Source organism: Nanorana parkeri, unplaced genomic scaffold (assembly GCF_000935625.1).
Source record: "Nanorana parkeri isolate BGI_ZX_2015 unplaced genomic scaffold, ASM93562v1 scaffold191, whole genome shotgun sequence".
NCBI classification, from domain to species: Eukaryota; Metazoa; Chordata; class Amphibia; order Anura; family Dicroglossidae; genus Nanorana; species Nanorana parkeri.
In genome coordinates this window covers 397,386-424,985 of record NW_017306459.1, presented here as the reverse complement: position 1 = coordinate 424,985, position 27,600 = coordinate 397,386, and positions in this window count along the sequence as shown.

Sequence of the window (27,600 nt, the reverse complement as noted above, 5' to 3'; positions counted from 1 at the left end):
GTTGTTGCTTTATAACTACAGGAAATAAAACTATGACTGCTCTGTCCTGCAGTGATTTTATATGCCGGGTATGTCTCCATGAAACAAGCGTTTCGGGCTGTAGATGAGCAGGCAGCAGGGTACAGTTGGGTGTCATGTAAGGCAGCATGGGGAAGCCTGCCAAACAGCATCATCATAACCACAATACAGACTGCCAACGGTTCACAAATATCGGCAGGGGCAAACCTGCAATTTTCAGCCTATAATTTGTAGTACATCTTTTATAGTTTAACTTTCCGTTTTGCTTGCCACGCAAGAACTAGACAGCTCACAGCTTTTGACAAAAGTTAACTAACCAACAGTGTGTGCAACAGATTTCTCACTTTTGCATGACAACTATCTAATTATAGACCTGAATTGTTATCGTGGTGTTCAGAAAAATCCCTGTTTGTCCCTGCACACATCTAGGCATATGCGTGCTGTGTTTTAACTTGGAATTGGAAAACATTTAAATGTTAGAATCTAAAAGCTTTTATATTATCCAGATGCCTTGTAGTAGAACATCCCTAATTAACTGTAAATTGACTATTTCAGTTTATTGAAGGAGTGCAGTAATGCTTAATATGTTTTAAATGGGAAATGTTTTTGTCCTCCCTGTAGCTGTATACTTTACATGCTGGCACTTTTCTTGCTAGAAATAGATGTGTATAAAGCTTGCCACCAGTGTTGTGCTGATATGGCACATGTGCATTGTAGGCAACGCTTAAAGCTCTGTAAGGAATCTTATATTCTTCAAATCTTATACTCTTAGCCAGCAAAGTGAAATTTAAAACGTATAAAATGCTGGTAAATCATATTAAATGCTTAGTATCATAGTATGTACTTCGAATATAGTTATGAAATGATTGCTCAGAGCATTGTGGGCAGAAATTGGAATCATGTACATTTTTGCATGTTGATATGTCCATTTAGAGTTCTCTTCATAAAACATTCAGACAAACAAATGTGATACTTTAAAAGCTGTATTAGAATAAAAGAACAGCTACACGTGGAAAGCTTGTGAGCATGAGAATTAACCAGGTTTGAAATTTGACTCATTTTGAAATGCATTGAATTCAATCAAAGCAATGGCCAACATGCAGTTAGAGCAAACAAGTCATATTTTAGTTGGACTTATTAGGCATGTGGTTCTCAACCCTAAAGAGACTGGGCCCAATCAATTCTTTTAAAACCTTCCATGCCCCAAAAGAAAAAAAAGTTAATGCCCATGCAATAAAAGGACGCTGGTACAAAATTTTTATTTAGAATGTATTAAAAAGAGAGTAATTTTTTCATAATATGAGACATATGGTGTTAAAAGAGGAAAAAGTGGGTGGGAAGATATGCTGGATACCTGCTGATGGAGAGATAATAGACATCTGCCATAAGTGGGAGTAAGGGAGATGTGCTGGATACCTGCTGATATTTTGGGGAAGATATATGTTGGGCGGAGATCACTCTGCTTGACAGCACTGCTTTTATGTCAGTGCCGAGTGCTGAAACACTTAATTTCACCACCTGGCAACCCGCTGCATCTTTGCAAAGCCCGGGGACCCAGCAGATAGTGGAACCAGCCCAGGACATGGTGGGCCGCACACACAGTGACCCAGCAAGCTGCATGTTGGGCACCAGGGGACTACAGAATGATATGCCTTTACGTTTTAGAAATCTGGAAGTGCTTGAGTAGTTTAACAAAAGACACCACTTTCTCTCCACAAATATGCTGTGTGTTCTCAGCCTGGAACAGGACTTAAGAGCTGAGTGCATTTCTTGACAGATCAATAGGTATTTTTCTGTACTTGCAGGGTCTTTAACCTCTTGCCGTCCGCCCGTAGTAAAAAAACGGACGGACGGCACTGCTGCATTTGCGGGTTGCCGTCTCCAGACGGCAATTTTTTTCTGCTCGCGCGCGCCCCCTAGCGGGCACGCAGGTGCAGAAAAGACCCGACCGTTGCACACACCCGTTACCGGGTGTTTCACATATAGGCGATCCCCCCCCCCCTATTTTTTTTTTTTTTATTTCGGTAATTTTTCCTTAATATAGTAAAAAAATAAAACCCCCAGTGGTGAATAAATACCACCAAAAGAAAGCTCTATCTGTCCCCAAAAAAGGGTATAAAATTCATTTCAGTACAGCGCTGCATGACGGAATAAATGTCAGTCAAAGTACCGCAGCGCTGAATACTGAAAAATGGCCTGGATGGGAAGGGGGTTTAACACCGCGGATGTCAACTGGTTAAATGATTAAAACATCTAAACACATACATGTATGGGAGAGCTGTACTACATATGTTTTTTTTCCCCTTGACATATGTTTTAATGTAAGTGGATTTTCACTTAGCTTAGAGAATGAGGCTAAACAAGTTCAAGAATTACTTTGCAAAGAACAAGCAATTGAATGTGAGGTCAATTACTTTTACGCACAAATCATTGATTATTCAGGTCCACACACAGCTGCACCTCATTCATTAAGTCAAGTGAAAATGTATTTTGTAAAGTGAACATGCGCTACTCCTTTAAAAAATTAACCCTAACGTGTTCCAACTCATCACACACTGTTCCTATTGGGAACTGTCTCTATACCAGTACACCTGGTGCTGGAAACCCCTCCTATTATATTTTGGTATGTCATCTAATCTGCAGGATTTGGTTCTTTTGGCATAATACGTAAAACGACCAGAATATAATAAGAAGGTGAGAAATGGGGGTGAAGGCTCAGCTTCCGGACAATACTGTACAGCGTGTTCATAGTACAAGTCAAACATCTGCTGTGTTAAAGTAATTAAGCAAATGGGATTAAGAAGAACTTCTCCAGGTGCCTCCTCACATCCAGAGACGGAAACACCTGCTGACAACACTGCCAGACTAGTGGTAAGCTATTATCTACATCCTGCCTTGTACAAGTGAGGTATTGTGTTACATATGTCCTTTGTTAGTGTACCTGTGCTGATCAATATTCAAAGACAATATAAAACCATATTGGACATAGTTACACAATTTCCATGGAGTATGTGATTGATATTCTTAACAGTACATATAAGAAGTGGATTTTAGTTAGTCATGCTGTTTAGTTTTAGTGAGTGAATCTGAGGATACCGGGAGCAGTGGGTACAGTTTAGATTTCTACAATATAATAGAGACTTTCAGAGAAGCAGTGCTGCCCAGAAGGTCCCTGGTGACGTTCCTCCATCTGTTATATCATTATTGTAAGTAGCAATAAACATCAGGTACTAGAATAAGGTTAATTCAGTGAAGCAGTGCCACACAACCTAAAGTGTAAGGCTGGGTTCACACCTGGGTGTATTTTTTCTGCTCGTTTTTTTCACGGTTTTTAGCACGTTTTTCCGTTCAGTGAAACGCGCGTTTCACTGGTGGTATGTTTTTTTTGTTTGTTTTTTTTTCCCTTTTTTTCTCTATTTAAAAAAATATATAAATTGGAAAGTATGGGATTTCACTTGCTGGGCGTTTTACAGCGCATAGATCAGCGTTGTAAAACGCCCAGGTGTGAACCAGGCCTAATGCAGGGTTTCCAAAAGTGCTGTATATAGATGTTTTTAATGCTGATTCATAACAGATTCTATTTAAAGTTTCAACTGTCATGACTAAGAATAATAATAATGTGTGTCGTTATCTGTGAATTGACAGCCTATGTAGAAACTTGTGAGCGAGTGCAGTGCAGCCACTGTCACACCTCCAGTCCTCATTAATACTATAACTCAGCCTTATCAAATTTGATGAGCAGAGTGAGCGAGTGTAGCATAGAATGTATAATGCATAGCTCTGGAAGCTCTGATCATGACATGCGGAGTGGGTTTTATCAGTCCATCAGATCCTTTGCATTTCCTGCTGTTCAAACAGGGTCTGTCAGGATATGTAATTCAGATACAAAGGCTCACAACACCCTTCAATGTGCAATCTATGGCATTCACTATATTGTTAATACTGTTTATGCTGGGTCCATGATCACTATAACCCACTTGGCCTGTCCTAGTCTGTGGCCTAAAAGGAGGCAGTCGTACAGAAAAAAATGTTGAACTTCTACAACTGAGAGCAAACTCCATAAGATTCTGTAGAAAGTGCATCTCATGATCCAATGAATACCTGAGGCTAATCTTACTCGTGCTGTAAACATTGACTTGTGGATATTCCCCAAGTCAGTGACATGCCCGAGCTTTGATTTAGAGCTCAGATCAAAATCCCCATTTTGTGTGATGCCAGACTCGGGGCTCCTGAGGCACAGAAGAGATATTTTCCACAAAACTAAATGTATATTCAGGCACCTATTTGTACCTGCTGTCATTATGATTTATATCTCAGGTTTACTTTTGGTAAACTGGTACAGTTACAGTATAACATTAGTAGAACTTTGCACCACATTGCTGTCATGAGGTCCTTAATGTAAACCTATCATACACATTCACGTGAACTCTTAAAGTGCTTTTAAAATTAATGTTTTTTCTTTTCTTTAGCTTTGGAGGTTTGTGAAAGGGTTAGAACCTTTGTCAGTTTTTTTTATTGCTGTCTGTGGTGTAACAATAATTGTATAAAAATATCTGACAGTGCATAGCCATAGTTAATATTCATATTAATGTGAAATGAGAATCACATAGTTAATTTTCTTTAAGCCATTATCTTTGGTGTTAGTATAGCTGGTTATTATACTGCCATCTTGTGGTTGTTTTGGTTATTGCACCATGTTTTTCTTTGTTCACTCCCATCTATTATGTATTTCCCGCTTCTTCTCCAACTAGTCGTCTAGTGTCATGGCTGCCTATAGCCGGACCACATGTACATGCTAGCTTGGAAACATTATCATCCTTGACCTTCAAATAGCATCTATTCATTCATCTGCTGTATCCTGTTGTCTACTGTAACCTGCTGACAGCAATATAGCATATCGTGAAAAGGTATTTGGCGAGTTCAGCTATCTGGTAAGGATTGACCACAGTGATTATATCCACTGGCGGAACTACCAGGGTTGCAGCGGTCGCAATTACGACCAGGCCCTGGCGTTCCGCCTGTGGGGGTGGGGTCCAGTGAAGAAGAAGAGGGCCCCCCGAGATTGTGCCGCTCCTTCCCTGCCGGTCTGCCACCCCCACATGTTAGGGCGGCTGTGCGGCGGGGCTGGAGAGGCTGTCTTTAGTCCCGTAGAATGTGCTGCAGGCACCGCCAGGCAGCACATTCTGCTGTGTGAGGACCCTCTCCACTTAGCCCCCGCCCCCTGGCAGCCAAGACACAGAAGAGGGCCCTGCAGGAGAGGGAAGGTAAGTCTGGTGGTATTCTTTATAGCTGACTTTTATTATAATGTATTGCTGGGACTTGTAGTCCCGCATAGCTGGTGTTATTCGGCATTGCTGTATAATCATTATACAGCAATGCAGAATAGCACCAACTATGTAGGACCAGCAATACATTATATTTTTAAGTAGGGATGTACCCGTGCCAATACTGGGCATTTTCACAAGTACTCATACTCGTGAAAATGCCCCGATACTAACCTTCATGGTTTCTTGCACCGGGGCCCTGAAGGTTCTAGTTAGACCTCTGATTATATCTGCTTATACAGGCCATGCATAGAGGTCTCGGCAAGGAATAAATCGCTAATACAACAATCGGAGTCAGAACACTGCGTGTCTGCTATGGAAAATCACCCTATTCATCCTGGTGACCATTGTCACCAGGACAGAAAGAGGGAGCAATCCCAAAATTGTCTTTCAGAACAGGAATAAGTGCAAATCTTCCAGTGGGGACATTTACAACATCAAAGAGGGCGTATGGATTAAATCTTTCCCTACTCTATCCAAAACAAAGTACATTTTGGCTTTAGATAAACTTTAAGGCCCCCTGAGCACTTTGTATTTCCTATAGTAATAGTTTAGGTGTGTTCATTTTGCCATATAGATATGGGCTGATAGTAAGGTCATTTCACCCCTCAACTTTTTTGCATTTATTCCTTGTAGTTTTATTCCTGCCTACTAATCCGATCTTCTAATACAGCAAGACATTGTCTCTTTTCTCCACCCTTGAATCATCACAGGATGAAACCTATCAAGCCACACTAAACCTATATCTTGTGGTATACACCTGAATGTCAGAGTTTGACATTAGTCATCAAGCTGATCCTTCTCTCTTGTCTGCTTTGGTTGGGTACTCATGCACTACTGATCCATTTAGCATGATCTTTTCTTTACTTTGCTCCAACTGCTTTTGTGAAGAGAAATTAACCACTTGCTGACCGGGGTGTTAAACCCCCTTCCTGGCCAGGCCATTTTTCAGTATTCAGCGCTGCGGTACTTTGACTGACATTTATTCCGTCATGCAGCGCTGTACTGAAATTAATTTTCTACCATTTTTTTGGGACAGATAGAGCTTTCTTTTGGTGGTATTTAATCACCACTGGGGTTTTATCTTTTACTAAATAATGAAAAAAGTTCCAAACAATTTTGAAACAAAATCTGTTTTTCCTACTTTATATTATAAAACATTTACCATTACCCAATTTTTTGGTAAAATATAAAAGACGGGGTCATGTCGGGTAAGTAAACACCAAACATGTTAAACCTCAAAATTGCATGCGCCCACAAAATCGCAAAAAAATAACATTCCTAAAATTGTCCATAGGCAACACTTTAAAAGCTTTTACCCCTCATCTGTAGTTTTATCAGTGATTAATGGCCCTAGAATTATTGCTCTCACTCCCATGTTTTCGGGGTGATATGTAACGTGTGTAATCGTTGTTTTCACACTTAGGTGCACCCGACGTGTATTTACGTTTATATGTGCGTGCACACGGGGGTGGGGGACTTTTTTCTTTTTTTGTTTGTGTTTTTAATTTTTTCTAATGAGGCTTTAATTTTGTTTGTAACTTTTTTTTTTACACTTAAAACAGGTCCTCTTTATGCTATCACATAGAGGCTAATAACCCCCTATGTGATAGATAATATACAATGACAGGTCTTCTTTATGGAGATTAGAGAAATGACAGCTAAAGGTGGAAGTTATGTAATACACATTACTTCTGTCTTTAGAGAGAACGGAGGAGAGATCAGCAGTGTGGGAATCTCTGCTGATCTCTCCTCCATTCTCTGTACAGGCAGCTGCTCTACCATCCCTGGCTCGCAGGGGGGACAGCGGAGCACGGGATAACTGGTGGAGGGGTGGAGCGCGGCAACGCAGGGGGGCACTCTACATGCATTCATACAAGCAATTGGCCGGCTGTAGAGCCGGCCAAACGCTTGCATGTAACAGCCGGTACCAGCTGTTTAGCTTCCCAGCGGAATCCTGCCCGCGAGCAGAAAAAAAATCCCGAACATGTAAATCCACCCGCTGGGAAGCGTCCGCCCGTATTTTTACAATGGGCGGACGGCGACTGGTTAAAAAAAAACTTAATGTATACAAGAAATGTTTTTATTGTTTTGAAATAGTCAGTCTGTATTCATGCTGCGGATTTTAGTTTTCCCTAATCATTCTGGACTGCAGGGAGTCTAGCTCCAACCACAAAAAACAGGAAACACTGCCATACAAAACTTTAAAATAGGTTCTGCCCAACAGATCCTCAGTTTCAGTATTTCCTGCAGGCAGGAGTACTGCATGGAATTGTGGGAAACTGTGCTTTCTGTGTGGCTCCTCTTACCTTCTTTTGGGTTTTTCTACCGGCTCTCTCCCCTCTTATGTGCTCAGGCAGGGCTTGTACTGCCTGACCATCCCTGTCCCCTTGTGGAATCTGTGGGAGCAGTGTAGGCAAGAGGAGTGGCCAGTTTACATCGCTGATCTACCTGGCAGGGTGAAATATCACATCTGGTTGGGATGGGACTTCCAGGCAAATGTGCAACCATGCAGTTCCAGCCGATGGAACACAGATTTGAAAAGGTGGTTCTCTACTAGTGCTTCCTGTTCCAGGTGAAAGCAACAGTGTTCAGCTGTCTGGAACTGGCATTTAAGGACACATGTATTCCGTTACACCCTCTGCATTATAGACTGGTCTGGAGGAGTGACAGGGTTCAGGAGCTACAGAGAACCACAAGCAGGGGCTCAGGGCTGCTGCCATTGATTGTAGTGAGTCTGGAGTGCACGACTAAGGACTGTTGCTGCTGCCCAGAGTCTGCCTCGAGGGTAAGCCTTAGAAAGAGGACCACATGCTGTGCTGTGCCTGGGGAGAGTGTGTTAAAGAACCACCAAAGACGTTTTGTTGTGCTAGACTGTACCATTTCAAAGAGAGCCTGTTGCTGTATCTACTATGCTACTGCTGCAGGGTTTCTGGCTGCTGCAACCCAGAAAGGAGAACTCTGCCGTGTCTACTGTACTGGACTGCCATGCAGTGCTATCCCAAGATGTGACGGAGAATCCAACTGCACAGAGACAATCACAGCGAATCTTTGGTGGCATAACAATGCAGGGCAGAGTCACTCCGAATAGGACCATCATTCTTCTGACTCCACTTAGGAGCTTTGTTCTAGTTCTACTTTACTATCATCCTGAGCATGAGAGCGAAACTGCACAGCTTAAAAAGCTTTAACATACTGTATAGACTAAGTTATTTAGGGATTTATAAAAGTCAAGTGCAGACAAGAAAATGACTCTTTTGGACTAAAATTATCATTGGTGGTAGTGAGGAGCAGCTTCCTCATAAGCATAAGGGCATATAAAGCATGACGCTAAAATGCTGTACCTTATCCTACTGACTTTTTTTCGAACAGGCTGCTCTCAGCAATTAGAAATCCATAATTGGTAAATTAAATGCAGTATACTTTAAAACTCAGCAGACCAGTTTGGAAAGACATTATTCATTTTATGGACAACCATGTGAGCAATTAAAGACCTACCAGTCTGCATTACTACAGTCTGCACTAACTATAGGCAACATAGATATCTACTAACAGGAATATGTGGAGGGATTTTTAATTATCCAGCTGTAAAAGTTATGAAAGCATGACAGATAAATAATCTTCTAGGGGCCTTGTCTCAGAATTTGCCTCAGGTGGATGTATGTTTTTATAGTGGCACATATTTAAATACTCTATATGTGACTACACTTATGATGTAAACATGGTCTGATCCATGAAAATAGGTCTCCTTCAGGTTCAGTGGTGTTGGATGTAAATATAGCCATTTTGTTATGAACATTTACAAAGTAGTAGTAAAACAGACCTTCGCTCTGAATTGTGTTACCAAGTTGCAGCTTGTGCATGGCAGACAACATTGGGGATAGGCATGTATGCCATAGTTTAATGAAACTGGTAAGAAGCAGGAGTAACCCAGAGATACTATATATGATCTAACAGCCAGGATAGATCTGAACCAGTGAAGACTTTTCCAGCAATACTGCAAAAAGCTTAGTCAACCTTATAACATCATTCAAAATGTCATCAATTTAATTGCTTCAACACCCCAGAAAAATCTATTAGAATTAGCATGGAACATTTGCCTCCCTTGCCACATTACGTCATTAAGTACCTGTTGGAAAGCTATTTTTTAAACATGGTTTGCTAGGTAAGAACAGGCCTGAAAGAGGTTTCATGACAGTTTCCTTCGGTAGGTCTGGAAATGTCTCAAAAATCAGAATCAGACCCAAACCTTTCCAACAAAGGTTATGCTAGTTCTGGGTACAAATCACGATCAGTTTGGGGCAGAGTAGACATTTGACTGTAATTATTGTTCTGATTACTTGGATCTTGACTATCTTTGTTGCTACTGTTTTGGTGGTAAATCAGATAAAATTGACTTTATCTATGAAATCATTAGCAGATTCTTCACACAATGCAAATAAAAACACATTATTGCAGAGATTTTAAACTGTGTAAAACAGTATGGCTAGCCTTTTGCTTGTGCTTGAAATCTCCTTTAATGGAAAGATGGATTTTTTATTTCTTGTGAATTGGTGATGTGTAATTGATGTGATAAAAGGGACAATGAAATGCGGTCATTATAAGACTGATATAGTCTTTACTTAATATTTTATATAAAAACAAAGCAAAAGGAGCACCTCCAGAAAGGGGTTCTGACGAAAGGGGCTTGTCCTCAGAAACGCGTCAACTGAAGGAGGGTCAGCATGCAGATGGCTTTGACTCAGTACTAGCTATTCCTTTTCCTCACCATATTTTCCTGCATCCATCTTGATGTTTTCCTGAGATTATATTGTTTTCTGCTCGTTTACATTGGCTGGTTTGTAAGTACCTTTTCAGCTGTCTTTTTATATCCATAATAAATCAATTTTACACTATGGAGGGGCTCCTTTTGCTTTGTTTTGATTAGATTTCCGGTTTCCCTTGACTGTGAGGAGCTGCCCCCGTGTGTTTTTTTTTTTTGCAGCTTTTAGGAGCAGCTACTGTTTTTGGCGCCGGTGATATATATATCTTTGTATTACGGATGTCCCGATACCACTTTTTCAAGACCAAGTACAAGTACTGCCCCTCAGGTACTTGCCGATACCAATTACCGATACTTTTTCTTAAAGGGACTTGTGACCTTTTATTCTAAAACAACACAGACTGATGATTTTAGGGCAGTTTCTTTATAATGTTTAAGAATTGTAACTCAATCCATGATTATACAGCAACACACAATAGTTGACTACAGATCCCATCACTCCATGATTATAAAGCAAATATATATGGCTGTGTGTGGTCTCATATGGGATGCATTTGGGTCTCACCAGGGCTGCACACTTGCGGGCCCGGCGGTAGTGCGTGTGGGCTGTAGTGCATAGGCTCACCTGTAGCTGGCGGCGGAGATCCGGAGTGGCTGTCAGTTGAGCGGCTTGGCGAGCAGGCTCCATCAGCGGCAGCTGGAGACTCAGCCAAGGAGTCCAGGGACGGATCTGCAAGTCGAGACTAGCGGGAGTCCGAGGCGGCCATGTGAAATGCGGGCAGAGGGAGGTTAAGGCTGCGCGCGCACTCATCCCGGCATTCAGCCACGCCCCCTCCGCCTTTTAGTTTTAACAAAAATTTAAAGTGCCGGTATCGGCCTTTAGTACCGGGGCATTTTCAATAGTACAATTACTCGTGAAAATGACCTGTATCGGGACATCCCTAATTTGTATTAATATTTTATATGTACATTTTATATTGATCTTGAGTGGTAATAGGGACATGGATGGTGTAATGGTTTCTCCACACAGCTGAAGTAACTAGTACTTTAGATATTTCAGGTTTTGTGTAAGATTCCAAGTAAGCATTATGACCATTACCACTGGTCGCTGAGTGAACTAATACTTGACATTAACCAATCTCATTCATTGACAAGTTACTGTATACCAGACTGTGAAGAAGCTGACACCACCCCAGGTACAGAGATCTCCCAGATGCAATCCACTTTTGGTGCCTATGTGTGCCAGGGTTTCTATAGAAAACCATTCCTTTATTTCCGTTTCCCCGGAAGCTGGTAAGCAAGCAATGTGTTGATGTTTACTGAAAGCTGTGCAGCAATGCATTTACAGGACGGGGTAGAGTCAGTAGAGAAATATTAGATATCCTGAGTGGATTTGAAGTGATGTACAATTCTGTCTCCTTTACAGCTCTTTCTCTCTTTGTGTAAGCATTGAGTAGTTGGTTTTTAGAGTAGCTTTTAGAGCTGGACCTGCCTTGCATGAAACATTGTTTCTCTTGTACATGCCAGATGAAAAGATTTAGTGAGGTCAGGTATAATGGTTGTTTTATTGATCTGGCATTACAGAGTATGGGTCTAAGGGGCTTTTCTGTGTTTCTGTGAGGCAAATTGCTTCCTCTTGTAGAATTATTTTTTTACTTTTGTTCTTGAGCCATCAATTCCTGCACCTGCTGTTTGCCAACTTAAACTGGCAGCACTTTCACATCAGGGCTAAATAGTCTTAAGAGGTGAAGAATGGGCATTGCTTTTATATACTGCTTGCCTCTTCAGTCTTTTGTCATTTTTTTTATCCTTCTAAGAGATTTCATTTTGAGCTGCATCGCTTTTAGAAATAGCTCTGTTTGGATGGGCTGAAAGTGTACAATTTGCTGAAAATGTATATTTTGACACTGAAATAATTTAGGATATGCAGTATGTCTAGGCAAACTTTTCTTATTGCAAAAGACTTATTGAGATCAAAGCTAAGGTAAAGGGGGAGATAATCTTTTTAGAGCCAATATGTGGATTGCATCTAGAGATCTTAGACAGCAGCAGCTTGGTTCTCAAAACATATAGATATTGCTAAGGAAAAAGCCCTTTTTGATGCAATTTTGCATTTTTTTTTTCTTACACCAGAAGGATAGAAATCTATGATTGGTTTAGATAGATGCTGGTGAGGGAGTTGGGATTCAGGATTATTCTAAGAGGTATATACATTAAGGTCAATGAAAAGCAAAGGGTAATTTGCAGACCAGATACTTTGGTAGACATAAGCTTTTGATGGAGGATTTTCCATCCTGCTCGTTATGGCAAAGCTTTGGTGCAGAATCTTGGAATGTATCATAGTATAGCACAACTACCGTATTTTGCGGTCCATAAGACGCACCGGACCATAGGACGCAGGGAGGTCCGGCGCGTCTTATGGAGCACTAGAGACTGTAGCTTCTGTGACAGCTTCCTTGACAGAAGCTGTGACAGAAGCTGCAGTTAGTGACCGCTGAGACAGGTGGCGCTGTGATTACAGCGCCATGGTCTCAGTGATGACACAGAGCAGGCGAAGAACGTCTATTCTTCGTCTGCTCTATGGTTATCTCGATCGTCGCCGCTGCTCGGTTTTAATACGAGTGATCTCATTAGATCACTCGTATTAAACGAGCAGTGGCTCCTACTACTCGCCCGGCGCCCGAAACTGCATGTCTCGGGCGTCGCGATTCGCTCCATAAGACGCAGGTATTGTGATTGACGTTGTGATTGCATCTCCATCTGTAATTCGACTCAGTTCTCTTCTTATATACAGTATATTACATTCATAATACATATAAATATATACAGTATAACTAATATATTTAAGTTGAGCAGGATGAAGAAGTGTCTGCCATTCCTATAGTCTGTTGGGATATGTCTCTACTAACTTTGCACATCTAGACTTTGCAATATTTGGCCACTCTTCTTCGCAGAACTGCTCAAATTCAGTTCAATTTTATTGTGACCGTTTGTGCCTAAAACTGCCTAAAACATTCGAATTTGAGAGATGGTCCAATGGTTCAATATTAGGAATTCATATACCATACAGATCTTGCATTTTTGATATTTTTTAAGTATAAAGTGTAATATATCTTATGACACACACGTTTACAATTATACATTAATTTTATTAGGAATTTAAAAGAGGGACAATTTCCCCTATTTAGTAAGAATTATTATCATTCAATGCTGCATGGAGGAGATTGTCATTTATTGTAAATGTTAAACTTTAAAACAGAAAGTCTGCACAATTTCACCTCATCCACTATGCTAGTTGAATTTTCCCTTTGCATAGTAAATATGGTGAAGTGCTGGCTTCAATCATCCAATCCTGTGTAAGCAAAAAATCCTGTTTTTTTTTACATTTTTCTTGCGCCTGCTTCACTTTTTTAACTTTTTTAGTACACCACTCTCTGCGTGGGCTTTCAAAATAATAAAATATGCAGAAAATGAAAGTGTAAAATCTGCAGTCTGCATTTTGCTAAACTCTAAAGGTGCCCATACACCTTACGACCATTGCAAGACTTTTGTCTTGCGATGGTCGTAAGCTTATTAAAAGCTCGTACGATCTGCCCATCTTGGACAGGCAGATCGTACTTGCGATCATCGAAAGCCCGCCCCGCTGAGGGGTGGGTTTCCGACGACCGCAATGAGGGGCGTGCTTCCGATCACTGCAAACGGGCGTGCGCCCACCGGCCCATTCGGCAGTTGTCGAACAAGCAGGCCACTAACCCGCCGAGAATCAGACGATTCTCGGCAGGTTTTTGAGCCTGCTTGTTCGACGGAAGACGTGCGACCGTACAGTAGAAACGGTTGCACGCGGAAGGCTTTGCGATTCTCGTATGATCGTGGGATTTCCCGCGATTCTCGTACGATAATCGTACAGTGTATGGGCACCTTAACACAAAGAAATGCATTGACATGCAATCCTATGGACTTGAATGCAATGATATAGACTTTTATGTGCAGTTTTATTTGTTACCCAAAATACAGGCAGTAACGAGAAGTGGAAACTGGGCCCTATACAATAAACGCCAGGTGCCCCAACTCATTTTTAATCTCCCATGATTAATATTTCTAATATTCCTGAATATTTTGGCATCCATCACCTTTAGTGTAGTTCTTTCTTTTAAACACAAGGAGGCAAAGACATTTACAGAAAATGTACTGAACAGCTGAGTATGGTCTGTTTTATGGCTGTCCTGGCCTTTTAAAAGTGTTCATTTGGTCAATATTAAATTCATTTGAGATAACTATTACAGTAAATCTTACTTCTTTTAAGCAGTGACCAGTTATTTCTAAATTAAACATGACATCAATCTTCACACAATTTATATACCATTAGATTGTTTGTGAGTCAGGATTTCTGTTAATGTTTTAAAGATTACTGTACTGAAGATTAGATTTAACACTTGTGGTATACATTTAACACTAGCAGCATATAGCAGAGTTTAGTGTTTTACTGAATTGTATTATACTGATGCAGGAAGAGGCATGTTGAGTAAATAACTAGCAACACTTCTTTGTTTACCATGACATACATAATATAGTAATTCATACACACATTTATTTTACAGAATGTTATGTATTTACAGGGCTTCTTCCGGAGCTTCATCTTATTGGTGTCATTAACAGTAAATGTAAAACGTGTGCAACTTAGAAAGGCCACTAAAGTAATCCTGTTATAATATCTGCTGGAAGTTATTAAGCTAGTGAAGAATTAAAGACCTTCGAAAGCACAACAGGAGCCATGAGAGCACACTGTTATAAAAGTTATGATTTCTTTCCATAAAGTCAACCACCTGCCTACGTTTTGCCCCTCACTGTTGGTCTATTTGATGGGTGATGTCACTGAATTATACTAAGGAGGAGGTGGGGGCCAGCCACTTTTACACTGATTAGTTTATTAGTCTACAGCGGATAATACGTTTATTTTCTGCAATGGCAGCTCTGCCCCCCACTGATCGGATCCACGTTCCTGAGCAACTCTATCCAGATACTGAAAATAACTACATCATTGTTTTCATTATGTAACAACTGGCTCTCGTATGAGCCATTAGCTGGCTATACACCTGGAGAATTTTGTTTTTGCAACAATTATTTGATTTTCTTGATCGATTTACCATAGCAAGGAAACAATCGAAGGAGCAGGATGGAAACATTTTCTTGAATGAACAGAATTCTAATATTCAATGTGCTGCAAACTGAACCTAGCACCTTACCTTTTGTGGCACACAGTTCATTATATGTCCTGTGATTACTACATTGATGTAGTTTGCTATGATTATATGTTAATTTACAATATTTTATAAAAGGTTTTAAAGGGTTTATTCCACCTGTATGAACTTTTCTGTCTAATTTGATATTCGAAACTAGGAAAACAAAAAAAATCAACTTCCTACTGCGCCTAACAGAGAATGTTTAGAACAGTGTCACACACTAGTAATGCTTTGTATATGGAAACCTGACTTGGTTAACTATAGACTAAACACTATGGCACTTAGCAAACTTTGGACATATACAATGGAGCCAATGGATTCTGCCAAAGCCTAAAAATAAAGGCCAAAACAAGTTGGATATTAAGTTCTGTTTATAACGTTTATTTCACTTTCCTGATTTACAATATTCAAATTGTTGGAAAGATGTTCTGAATTTTCAACAAATGTGTATGTACATTAATTATGTACAGAGAACGCCTATTGGAAAAAAGCTGCAGTTTGGTATTCCATAGCATTACACAGGAGCTCGGGCTGATAATATCATTATATTCAGTAACATTTATAATAATGACTTTTTTAATACATTAAATAGGCATCTGATGTTTGTGGCTCGAGAACAAACATTTCATGCATGGCCGGAGCATCACAATGAATGTTGAGCAGCTGTAAAGTGGCACATTGGTTACGGTATTTTTGCACAATTTGGCTATTTACTGTTGTACATGATTCACAACCCTTTGTGAGAATGTTTCTAGCTGATGGTGAACTGTCGGAACTATTAAGCGCTCACAGAGTTAAAGTGTGAGGCCTAGACTTATTACATATACTTAATGTAACATGGGCATACTGGAAGCCATTTTGGTTTTTATTCTGTGAAGTGAGTGTTCATCAGAAATCCTCAGACTTTTAACATCATAGATTCCCAAGTTATACATTTTGGGGGTCTAGTTAGTCCAGACAAGATAAAGAATGACAATGGTGCCAGATGTAAGATAAATAAAGATGCCATCCTACTGAGAGTTTCACTAGCTAATAGGTTGTTCCTATTTCACAAATATTCAGAACAATTTCCTGTGGTTTTATTTTCTTAGTGTTATACTTTCTGATAAATCGCATTGCATATTTTGAACCTTATTATTTATTGTCACCAATAATATTTTGTTTATTAATTTGAACTGATTTTGTAGTTAATAAATATATTTTTGCACTTTATTGTTTTTATTTTGTGTTTAATTTAATGCATATAAAGAACTCAGGTAATCAGTGAATTTCTGAGGATTAGTAGGGTATCTCCTTAATCTCAGATCCCTACCTGTTTTCATAAATAAAATACTGTTTTTTAATCAGAGCAAAACTTTTAACAGAACAAAGAAACATTAAATGTATTTGATTATATTGCCTGCACAGTAATTTCCCATAGACTTGAAAGGGCCTTACTCCAATGGTATGGCCCATTCTGGTCTATGGTAAGTCACTGCTCATGCCCCAAAATGTTTCTTTTATTCTTGCCAAGGGTTAAAACCTTGTTGCAAAATTGTTTTCTTCCAAACAATGGGTTAAAAAACAAAAAGCATATGAGATAGATAAGTAGCTTTTCACACTACCTATTTATTAGTGCATTTTGCCTGCTTGGAAAGTTTCAAGTTTCATATAGGCAGCTTTAATCTAGTCAGGTATGGGAGCAGGAATCATCAAGCTGAGAAATGTAATTCAGTCATACACGCTGAATGCACTGCTAGAAGCCTGTGTCTGCAGTGTTGTCTCCGCTGGCCTTTAGTAAGAGCAAAATCTGATCTGCCAGCAAAACAGAAGGATCTGTCTATATGTGACCTGCTGATTTCAGCAAGTGAGCGAAACATTGCAAGTAGAATACTGACAAGTCTCTTCCAGATCACTATGGAAAACATGTGTAATGATATAGACTTACATTCATCAGAATATATTTTCTGAAAGATACATTTGTATTTTTCAACAGGGACTAAGAAGTCTATGTCAAGGCAACATAAATAAAAACAAAAACATATGTAGTACTTCTTAACAATACATGCACATTTCCCTTTGTTGTATCCCTTTAAATACCCTGCAAGTACAATAAAATACTTGTCGATCTACCAGAAATGCACTCAAGTGTAATGACTCACCGCCCGGCTTCCTGATTGATTGGGAAGCTGGCCAATCAGGAAGCTGTGCGTTGAGTCATTACCCGCCCCCCACAACTTCCTGGTTGGCCAGAAAGCCGCCTCCTTGCTTTCTTGTCACCTGGTGACGAGGTAGCATGGAGGTAGCTTCCCAGCCAGTCAGGAAGCTGGGCGGCGAGTCTTTACATGCTGCCTGGCTTCCTTAATGGGACTTCCAGTACTGGTATTCGGTATCAGCATGTACCGAAAAAAATATCGGTACTCGTACCAAATATCGAAAAACCAGTATCGGTGCATCCCTACTGATTGCAATGGAACGTGCCAGTGCACTGTATTATCACAGGTGCAACAGGCCAATTGAGATGGCACGTTCGAGAAAATGATATGTCTATCAAAAATATTGTTGGTTCAGGCAGTAATGCAAACCAGTGTATTATCACTCAAACTTAATGAACCTGTTTATGATCTGGGATACACTTCCTAATAGGAAAATAATAACTTTTGTAAACTTAGAATTAGGTTGTACAGAAATCCAGTAAGCCACCATGGGGCCAGCATTGCTCCATAGACTTTGTCGTATGCACTACGTGTAGCACAGTGTAGGATGCAACAAGAACCACTTTCCTTAATCAGAGACTCACCTCTGGACACTGGCAGCATCTCTTTTATAAACTCTTATTTGTATCTAGGTTAAGTGGTGAAGTGGAGGAGCATAGAAAGCTGCGATAGAGTGGGCTCATGACACTGTAATGTGGAAGCTATATATCAGGAGTCACATTGTATTCAGAGATGATAAGGATGCACTGAATCAAATGCAGTAATGATCCCTCTACTGCTATTTCTTCTTGACAGTTGCCTGTATTGTGCAAGAATTCCTTGTTGTGTCCATTCTTAGTCAATCTGAACTTTATAACTTGTATGTGTTCTGAGTGCCTATCCCTTTGCCATCACTTGATCTTGGTTTGTTTTCTACTGTATAAGAGTTTGTCCAATATCCCTAAAGTCCCAATGTAACGTCCATTTCATAAAGAAAAATGTATATGATGATATACCTACACGTATGCTTGTTTTTATGTGCAATAAGTGCCTAAAACTTGCTACCAAAGAAAATGCCCGTCTGTGGACATTGTAAAGTTTTGGCATGTGAATACTTCCATAGCTGTATATTTCTCAATACAAGTACCATTTATGTCTTACAGGCACACTTCAATCCAGACTTACAAACTAAAACCTTCAGATGCATAAAGGAAGCATAGGACTTACCAATCGGGCGCTGCCTGAGGGCTTGCGGCCAGGAGGGGGTCCATCACTGCCTCCACCATGCTGCCCTTTCTAGCCTGCATGGAGGAGATGGTGCTTTGTGCGCCATCTACATGCTCTTTTCGGCCACACCGCTGTCAAACTAGGAGATGCGGCTGTTGCCACTTTAACACATCTAGTTTGGCAGCAGCATGGCCCCCAGTCACTGCCGTGACCGCATCTACTAGTTTGGCAGCAGAGTGGCCGAAAAAACCCGGAGATGGTGTGGGTGTCACGCTAGGTGGGGGGGTGTACCGCCTGAGGGCGGACGGACCTACCGCTGACATCTGGTCCCAGGACCCCCATTGGAGAAATGGTGCCTGCATCTGCCCCTAGTGAGACCCTCCTCATCTGCCCCTTTTGAGACCCTCAGCATCTGCCTTGCTGTGACCCCTGCATCTGCCCTGGTGAGACTGCCTCTTTTGAGATCCTCAGCATCTGCCTTGCTGTGACCCCCTGCATCTACCCTGCTGAGACCCTCTGCATTAGCCCCTAGTGAGACCCTCTTAATCTGCCCCTGGTGAGATCCTCTGCATCTGCCCTGCTAAAACCGCCCATTCATGCCCCTGGTGAGACCCTCCACATCTGCCCCTGGTGAGACCCTCCGCATCTGCCCCTGGTGAGACCATCCTCATCTGCCCCTGGTGACACACTCCACATCTTTCCCTGGTGAGAGCCTCCTCGTCTGCCACTGGTGAGACCCTGCTCATCTGTCACTGGTAAGACCCTTTGCATCTGTCACTGGTAAGACCCTCCGCATCTGCCCCTAGTGAGACCCTCTTCATCTGCCCCTGCTGAGACCCTCTGTATCTGCCCCTGCTGAGACACTCTGTATCTGCCCCTGCTGAGACACTCTGTATCTGCCCCTGCTGAGATCCTCTGTACCTGCCCCTGCTGAGACCCTCTGTACCTGCCCCTGCTGACACCCTCCACATCTGCCCCTACTGAGACCCTCTGTATCTGCCCCTGGTGATACCCTCTGCATCTGCCCCTTCTGAGACCCTCCACATCTGCCCTGTTGAGACTCTCCTTAACTGTTCTGCTGAGACCCTTCGCATCTGCTCCTGCTGAGACCATCCGCATCTGCTCCTGCTGAGACCATCCGCATCTGCCCCTGCTGAGACCATCCGCATCTGCCCCTGCTGAGACCATCTGCCCCTGCTGAGACCATCCACATCTGCTACTGGTGAAACCCTCCGTTTCTGCCCCTGCTTAGACCATCCACATCTGCCACTGGTGGGGCCCTCCACATCTGCTGCACCCACCTGCGGGACCTGCTGAAGGTGAGCACTGACCCGTGTGAATGAGGAGCTGCCCATTAACGCGTTTGTGCAGGTGACGTCCCACGGGTATCAGACTGTGTGTGATGGCCAATCTCGGAGATGTCATTGAGTATGCATCATCCTAACTGCCCAGTCTGGCTTTCATTGATTATGGTCTTCAGTCTGCAGTGCAGTGGTGCTGGTCTGAGGTGTGCAGTGCAGTGGTGCTGGTCTGAGGTGTGCAGTGCAGAGGTGCTGGTCTGAGGTCTGTCGTGTATTGGTGCTGGACTGAGGTTGGCAGGGCATTGGTGCTGGCTTGAGGTCTGCCGTGCATTCTGCCATTTAGCTCACTTTCCAAATTGCCTATATTGGTCTAGATGCACTAAAGGGGTATTATGAAAATGAGAGAAAACACTAGATCAGAAGCAGAGTGGTTGCCCATAGAAACTTGTTGGGTTTTAGCTTTCTTATGAAACAACACTTTGGAATGGCTGTTATGGCCAACAGTACTTTTGCTTCAATTTTTCTACTAAGCTCCAAGACATTTCTGCAGGACTGCAGCAAATTGTAATATATTTGTTTTATGTGTGGGTACATCTAAGAGTATAGTTGATTTTTTTTTTTTTTTTAATATAATGATGCATTCTTTATTATTTATACTGTACTGCCCAGTGTTAGAAAGCTCTGACTCTAGTCATGGACCTATGAGAGAAAACACTAGATCAGAAGCAGAGTGGTTGCCCATAGAAACTTGTTGGGTTTTAGCTTTCTTATGAAACAACACTTTGGAATGGCTGTTATGGCCAACAGTACTTTTGCTTCAATTTTTCTACTAAGCTCCAAGACATTTCTGCAGGACTGCAGCAAATTGTAATATATTTGTTTTATGTGTGGGTACATCTAAGAGTATAGTTGATTTTTTTTTTTTTTTTAATATAATGATGCATTCTTTATTATTTATACTGTACTGCCCAGTGTTAGAAAGCTCTGACTCTAGTCATGGACCCAATGACTGACTAAGAACAAAATATTGGATTATTCTGAAGTTTCAAAATAATAGCCTTCTATGAGCCCTGATCTGAATTCTATAGTATCTATGGAAAAGGCAGTCTGGAGAAGGCACCCTTCAGCACTGAGACAGCTGGAGCAGTTTTCTCAAAATGAGTGGTCCAAACTACCTGCAAGTCCCATCAGGGGCGTCCCGAGGCTGGGTGACACTCGGAGCGGTAACCGAGTGTCACCCCGCCGAGACGTCACCGCGCATGCGCGATGACGTCATCGTGCATGCGCGGCAGTATTCTGATACCTGCCGGCGGCCATCTTGGTGATGGACGCCGGCAGAGAGAGGAGGGGACAGTCACCCGGCGGGATAAGGTATGCCGCCGGGTCCCCTCCTCTCTCCTGATACTGTCGGGCGTTCTGTCCATGACCGAGCGCCCGACTTTTCAGAGGGGGGTGACACCAAAATGACTGTGAGTGATTTTGGTGTCACCCCTCCAATGGTGTCACCCAGGTGCGGCCCGCACCCCCCGCACCTCCCTTGTGATGCCACTGAGTCCCATTGAGAGCCACCAAAATCACTTGTTTGCAGCGACTGCAAAAACAAAGTCCGATTTGTATTATATATTAGACATGTGCATTTGGATTCAGACAAACTTGCTCAATCATGAAATTCCATTGATTGGCTAGTTCGTCCGAATCCAAAATAACAAAATAGATGCCCGGATATACGAAAAACTATAGTCGGGCATATAGTATTTTGTTTTGTATGGGCACCGCAAAATATGGCCGCTTCACATTTTTTTATTTTTCACTTGTGCGCTTTCGGTTTCGGAGGTTCATTGCCTCCAAATCCAAAACAGCATAATTATTCGTTTCATCAAACGAAACAAATGAGAAGGTTTTTCCCTTTTCATTCATTTTGTCCAAAACAAATTTTTATATTGTGCACAAGTTTATTAAATAATGGAATAAACAATGATGGATGCCAAATACTTTGGTCAGCTTCAACTTCAAGTTATTTCTTGTTTGTGGAAGGATACCACCAAATGTATCCACGGCTGTATATTAAACTTTTCTTCCAGAGTTTAGATAAATGTTAACATTGAAATACTCATCATTTTCTTTGTCCTTTTCGCCTTTATTCTAAACGGTAATATTTAGATATTTTCACATCAGCTATGGCTAGCACTGTGAAGACATAAGAACAGGCGTATCCATGGACAGAAGGATTCAGTGATGTAATTGATAGTAGCTGTATATCATTGTCGCTCAAGTTCTTGATACAATGATGCATTCAATAAGGCAATATATCTATTTACAAAGACCTCTCTACTCATCTTAACAGACAATGTACGTGGATGTCCTAAGGGAGTCCCAGCCAGCTCATAGATCATGGTATTGTAATAGGAAAGCCTCTGTTACTGCTAGAATTTTCAGGATGTGTCAAATTCCATATTTAGATCACATTAAGGATAAACTGTAAACACACGATTCCATACATACTGCCACCATCTATCTTTTCTTGTAATACACAAATATAAGTACTGCGAGACATCGAATTTATACTCCTCTATATCCCGAGTTTTCATTCAGTTTCTGTTGGAATTTCTGGTCTGGTTATTATCGCCTGTGAAAGCACATGTCAGTGAATATCACAGCTCTTTTGTCCTCATCCAAGTCATTGGGGTTGATTTACTAACCTTATAAACACACCACGAACATGTATACACCTCTGTAGTGTGTTCCCTCCCAGCATGATCTATGGGTGGAATCTAAACACCTTTGTAGTGTGTACACACCCAGCAGGTGTGTTGTGCAAAGCCAAGCATGAATTGCAAGGTGATGTTGTGTAAATTAGCTCTACATTGTGTTGCTTGCGTTGATGAATGCAGGAATGTAAATGCATGAGCTAACCATTTTTGTCTAAACTGTGAAGCAGCATTATATATGCATCATGTGCATGATTTTTCCATATATGGCATTAGTGGAAATATGCTTTTAGAGACTTTTTGGTTGATAAATACGTTTTGCTGTGTGAAAATCACACGCACCTGGTGCGTGCATGTGTTTTAGGTTAGTAAATCACCCCCATTGTGTTGTGATTGGCTTTTGGGCTGTCATGCACTGTTCTTCTCATTAAGTCTCTCTTCAGGTCAGGAACCTAGTGTTCCATATAGAACTACAGTATATATACTGTTTGTATTGAAAAATGTTATGCATTGCACCATGCATCACAGTGTTATGTACAGTGTTGTGTAAATCGCTATAGAATTATGTATTGCAGGGTACAGTATTTGTAGGGGTCCATTCATACCTAGTGCTTTAAATTCCAGGAATATGCTAGCATTTTGCACAGAAAAATTCTTAGCATTTTTAGGTTATATGAGGATCCCTGGGCAAAACATTGTGTGTCATGCCCCGACCTTTTTTTTTAGTGGGGGAAGGTGGGTAGTAATGTTAGGTAAACCAGTGGTTGTTCAATAGAATACCCTACAACCCTCTACCTGTCATTCTGCACCCAAACCTCAGACCCTGCAGTGACCTAACTAAAAACTCTTTTACAAAGATATTAGCAAACCATGTCCTCCCACACCTTGTCACTCTCATTGACCTGGACCAGGTGGGCACCATGTCGGTTATTTTTAGGAAGAGCCATTTGCCCCACAACTCAGAAAGAAATAGACTGTTTCTATTTACTTTGAGGCCGCCGAGAATCTGAGGTGTAGGGCCACACGGGTGGGTCGACTGGGTCCTCCTGTCAGTTTTTCAGGTGGATCTGCTCGGATGCCCAATGCAGGGCCTAAGAGTGAAATGATAGAGAAGGATGGCACTACACTGAATCATCAATGGCTACACACTCCTCCTAGTGCCCATAAACTCCTGACCAGCTCTTTAAAATTGCCTTTTATCTCACATTATAGGTAGGGGCCCCTAGATTGGAGTCCCAGGACTTATTTCCCCTTTTCACCCCCCCCCCCCTTTCCTTAGCACATATCCTGAACATGGGAAGTGACTCTGCTAGGAAAATACTGCATGCTAGAGATTAAAAAAAAAAAAACACACATATAGTGACATACCATAGCAACTGCGTACAAGCATTTGGTAGGCATTTCAGACACCTGGAAAATCTGGTCTTGTAAAGATTTGTAATGTGAAAAGACCATTACTGATATAATAGTCTTTTTATGGCCCCCTGAAAATTGTCACCTTCATATATCTAATCAGCTGATCTGCAGGCTGTGATAATATGAAGATAGAAATCCTCTTGCTATATGCCTAATCAGTATCTGAGGCTGGGGCTATTTTAATCCCTTGTTAGCAAAATATTTAACTCCTCATTGACCATTGCCTGAAATCAATGTATTACAAATGAAGCAAATATAAAGCAGGAATATATTTCTAAGAGGCTAATAAACTCGTCCATGCAGCTCTATCCTCAGCTATCAGCAATGTGTTGTAAGTCTGCTCACCAACACATTGGCACATTAAAGTAGCAAGCACCTGTGTGGATTTAATAAGCATTATGTAGACAAGACAATAAGCAGAATCTCAGACTATGTGACTATGCAGCGCATTGCTCAATATATTCTAAGTGAAATGTAATTCCTCTGTACACCTTAGGTCACATGTAGCACTCACTCCAACCATGACAAAATTCTTTTTCCTACCAATTAACCTTCTGACGTTCTTTTACAGCAATTGGCGTTGTACATAATTTAAAACTTTTTTTTTTCATTGCGGCAGCCTTGTAAAGAGAAGCCTTTTGATGTTACTGCTGTTGCTGTCGCTCTCTGAATAGAACACTTGAAAATAAATGTTCTTAAACACTTTACTGTGGCTGTTTTTTTTCCCCTGCAAATCATATAGTACACAAGATCCTATTATTAGTGAAGGATGCTTTGTGTATGAATGTACTTCAGTAGACTGACTTTACGAAAGCCAAAGTTCCCTTTCATGCTCTGTGTATAGACAGTATAGAACACGTGTCAAACACAAGGCCTGTGGGCAGAACCTGGCCCGCTAGGCCATTTCATGTGGCCCTTGCACCTCTCCTACAGCTTTACATTTTTAAACTGAAGCCGGTGCTATAAACAGGTGCCTTCACAGGAAGGCTGTTGAGATCCCTATTAAGGTCCCAGTAGCCTTCCGGTGAATCCCGGAGCCTGTTTACAGTGTCGAGCGCACAGCCCTGCATAGACCCCACACAGCCAACCAGGAGTCCGCACAGCCCAGCTGTGACCCCACACAGCCCACCTGAGAGTCCGCAAAGCCCACCATAGACCTCACACAGCCACCTGAGAGTCTGCACAACCCACGATAGAAACTGCATGGCCACCTGAGAGTCTGCACAGCCCACCATAGAACCTGCACAGCCACCTGAGAGTCTGCACAGCCCACCATAGAACATGCACAGCCACCTGAGAGTCTGCACAGCCCACCATAGAACATGTACAGCCACCTGAGAGTCTGCACTATTACATTAACTGCCATTATTTTTCCCAGACTTCTACTTTCAGAGCTAGTTATTACTAAAACCAGTAATAATTGAACCCAGGGGCAATTATTTAATATGATAAATAGTAGATACATTTATATAATCTTACAGATATAACCGGTCCTTTGAGGGCAACCATAATGCTGATGCGGCCCATCATGAAATTGTGTTTTACACCCCTGGTATAGAAGAAGTATATATTAAAATAAAACTTACAACTGTTTAATTATGAAAATGTGTGAAAAATCTCATCTCTAATCTTTATATAGGATTCAATATTGTAGCAAAAAGTGCCACAGCTATGTACAAAACTCATACTAATGACCAGTTTTCTTCTCTTGCATTTCACTACATTAAATTGATTGCTATGGGTTACTGGGTTATGCACATAGCTCCTACATTCTGTGTCCTCATGCGCGAACATGTATGTGTGTCAGGATGTGTTGAGACACAATTTATGTACCTTATACAAACCTTTATCTGCTTCTTGCTTTGTCTTGTCTTCAATAATGCGTGATCATCAATGCATATTAAAGGAAACATATACTAGTGTTGTATATAGTTTCTTTATTATGGCCAGGACTGAAAAAAAATGTAATATATTTTCATGGTAAAGTGTTCTCTGATTGGATGAGGGATGGTGACATCGCTAAAGACTCCTGTAGGACAGTTTACTCAAATACCAAATCCAGTTACTATGCAATGCACATCCTTCATATGTGTCTCACACTCTCCCCCTCACAGACATTGCAGCTCACAGCAGGAGCGTTTCAGCAATAGAGGCAGTGTTGTCAATCCCGAAAGCACTGGGCAGGACCAGGTGTGAACAGATGCTGATTGACATGATGAACAGGCTTCTGAATTAGCAGTGACAATGCTGATAGCCATGCTTCCTGCAAAATTTTTTTGCATCCTACTGTAGTGCAAGCAGGTGCAGAGTGACAACCTCGCTTTGAATTCAGGAGCAGTGCAGCATTGTTTCCACACCATCAAAAGAAGGTGCAACGGGTGAACTTCCATGGCAGGATCACATTTGGGACTTTGCAGGGGGACTCAGGAAAAACTGTAAGTGAAGATACATGTATAATTAGGTACTGCAGCACATATTTTAGAAATGGGAGGCCTTAGTTCTACATTAAGTTGGAGCCAGCCCACAACACACACACACAAAAGAAAAAAAACCAATTTTACACATAAATCGATTTATTTATCCAAACAAAACAGAGGAAATATCAGCCCTCAAATCCAAATCTGTCTTCTTTTTTTTTTCCGCTGAAATCTGTGGATCTGGTTCCACAACTTAAAGTTGTTTTGTGTAATAATAATGTACAATATATTAAAAATATTCATAATTCAATAGTTTTTCACATTATATTTCACAAACAGTATCACAAAAGTTTCTTTTTAAGTAAGCAACAATAAATCTAGAAACACTCAAAAAAGCATAGCAATGCCCACAGGTACAAGAAAAAAGTGCACATTACCTAGTCACAATCACAGTCAGTCTATATAAAACAGGTATGTTTATGTACAAAATATCACTGATGCCTTAAACTCATTGTCAAAAATTGAATTACATTTTTACATGAAATAAGGCAAATTCAGGAATGCACAAAGGACATGATATTTAACAAAAGCTAAACAACTAAACAGATATACTGTGCAAAGAACAAAAGTACTTTCTACTGCTAAGTAAAAATTATGATTCAGTGCACAAAGAAACACTAAGAACATGTAGACCACATTGTAAAATAATTAGAGAGGTTGGAAATTTTGTACAGATTTCATTCTGGTGGGAGGTCATGATTCACACGTTGGGTGTTAGAGGTAACCTATACTCGTCCCTTTTCTGAGTGTTAGCCATGTGAGTAAGGACTAAGGCTTGAGGGTGAAGGTACTGAGGCCAATGTCTTAGGGCCTGTGCACACTGTTGTGTTTTAACGTGCGTTCCCATGTGCTAAAAATCATGTATCGGAGTTCCCTATGATAAAGTTAATGACTGTTCTCATCTCGTTGCAGTGCAGTGTGGATTGAAAAAATATGACTTGTCCACTTTTTTT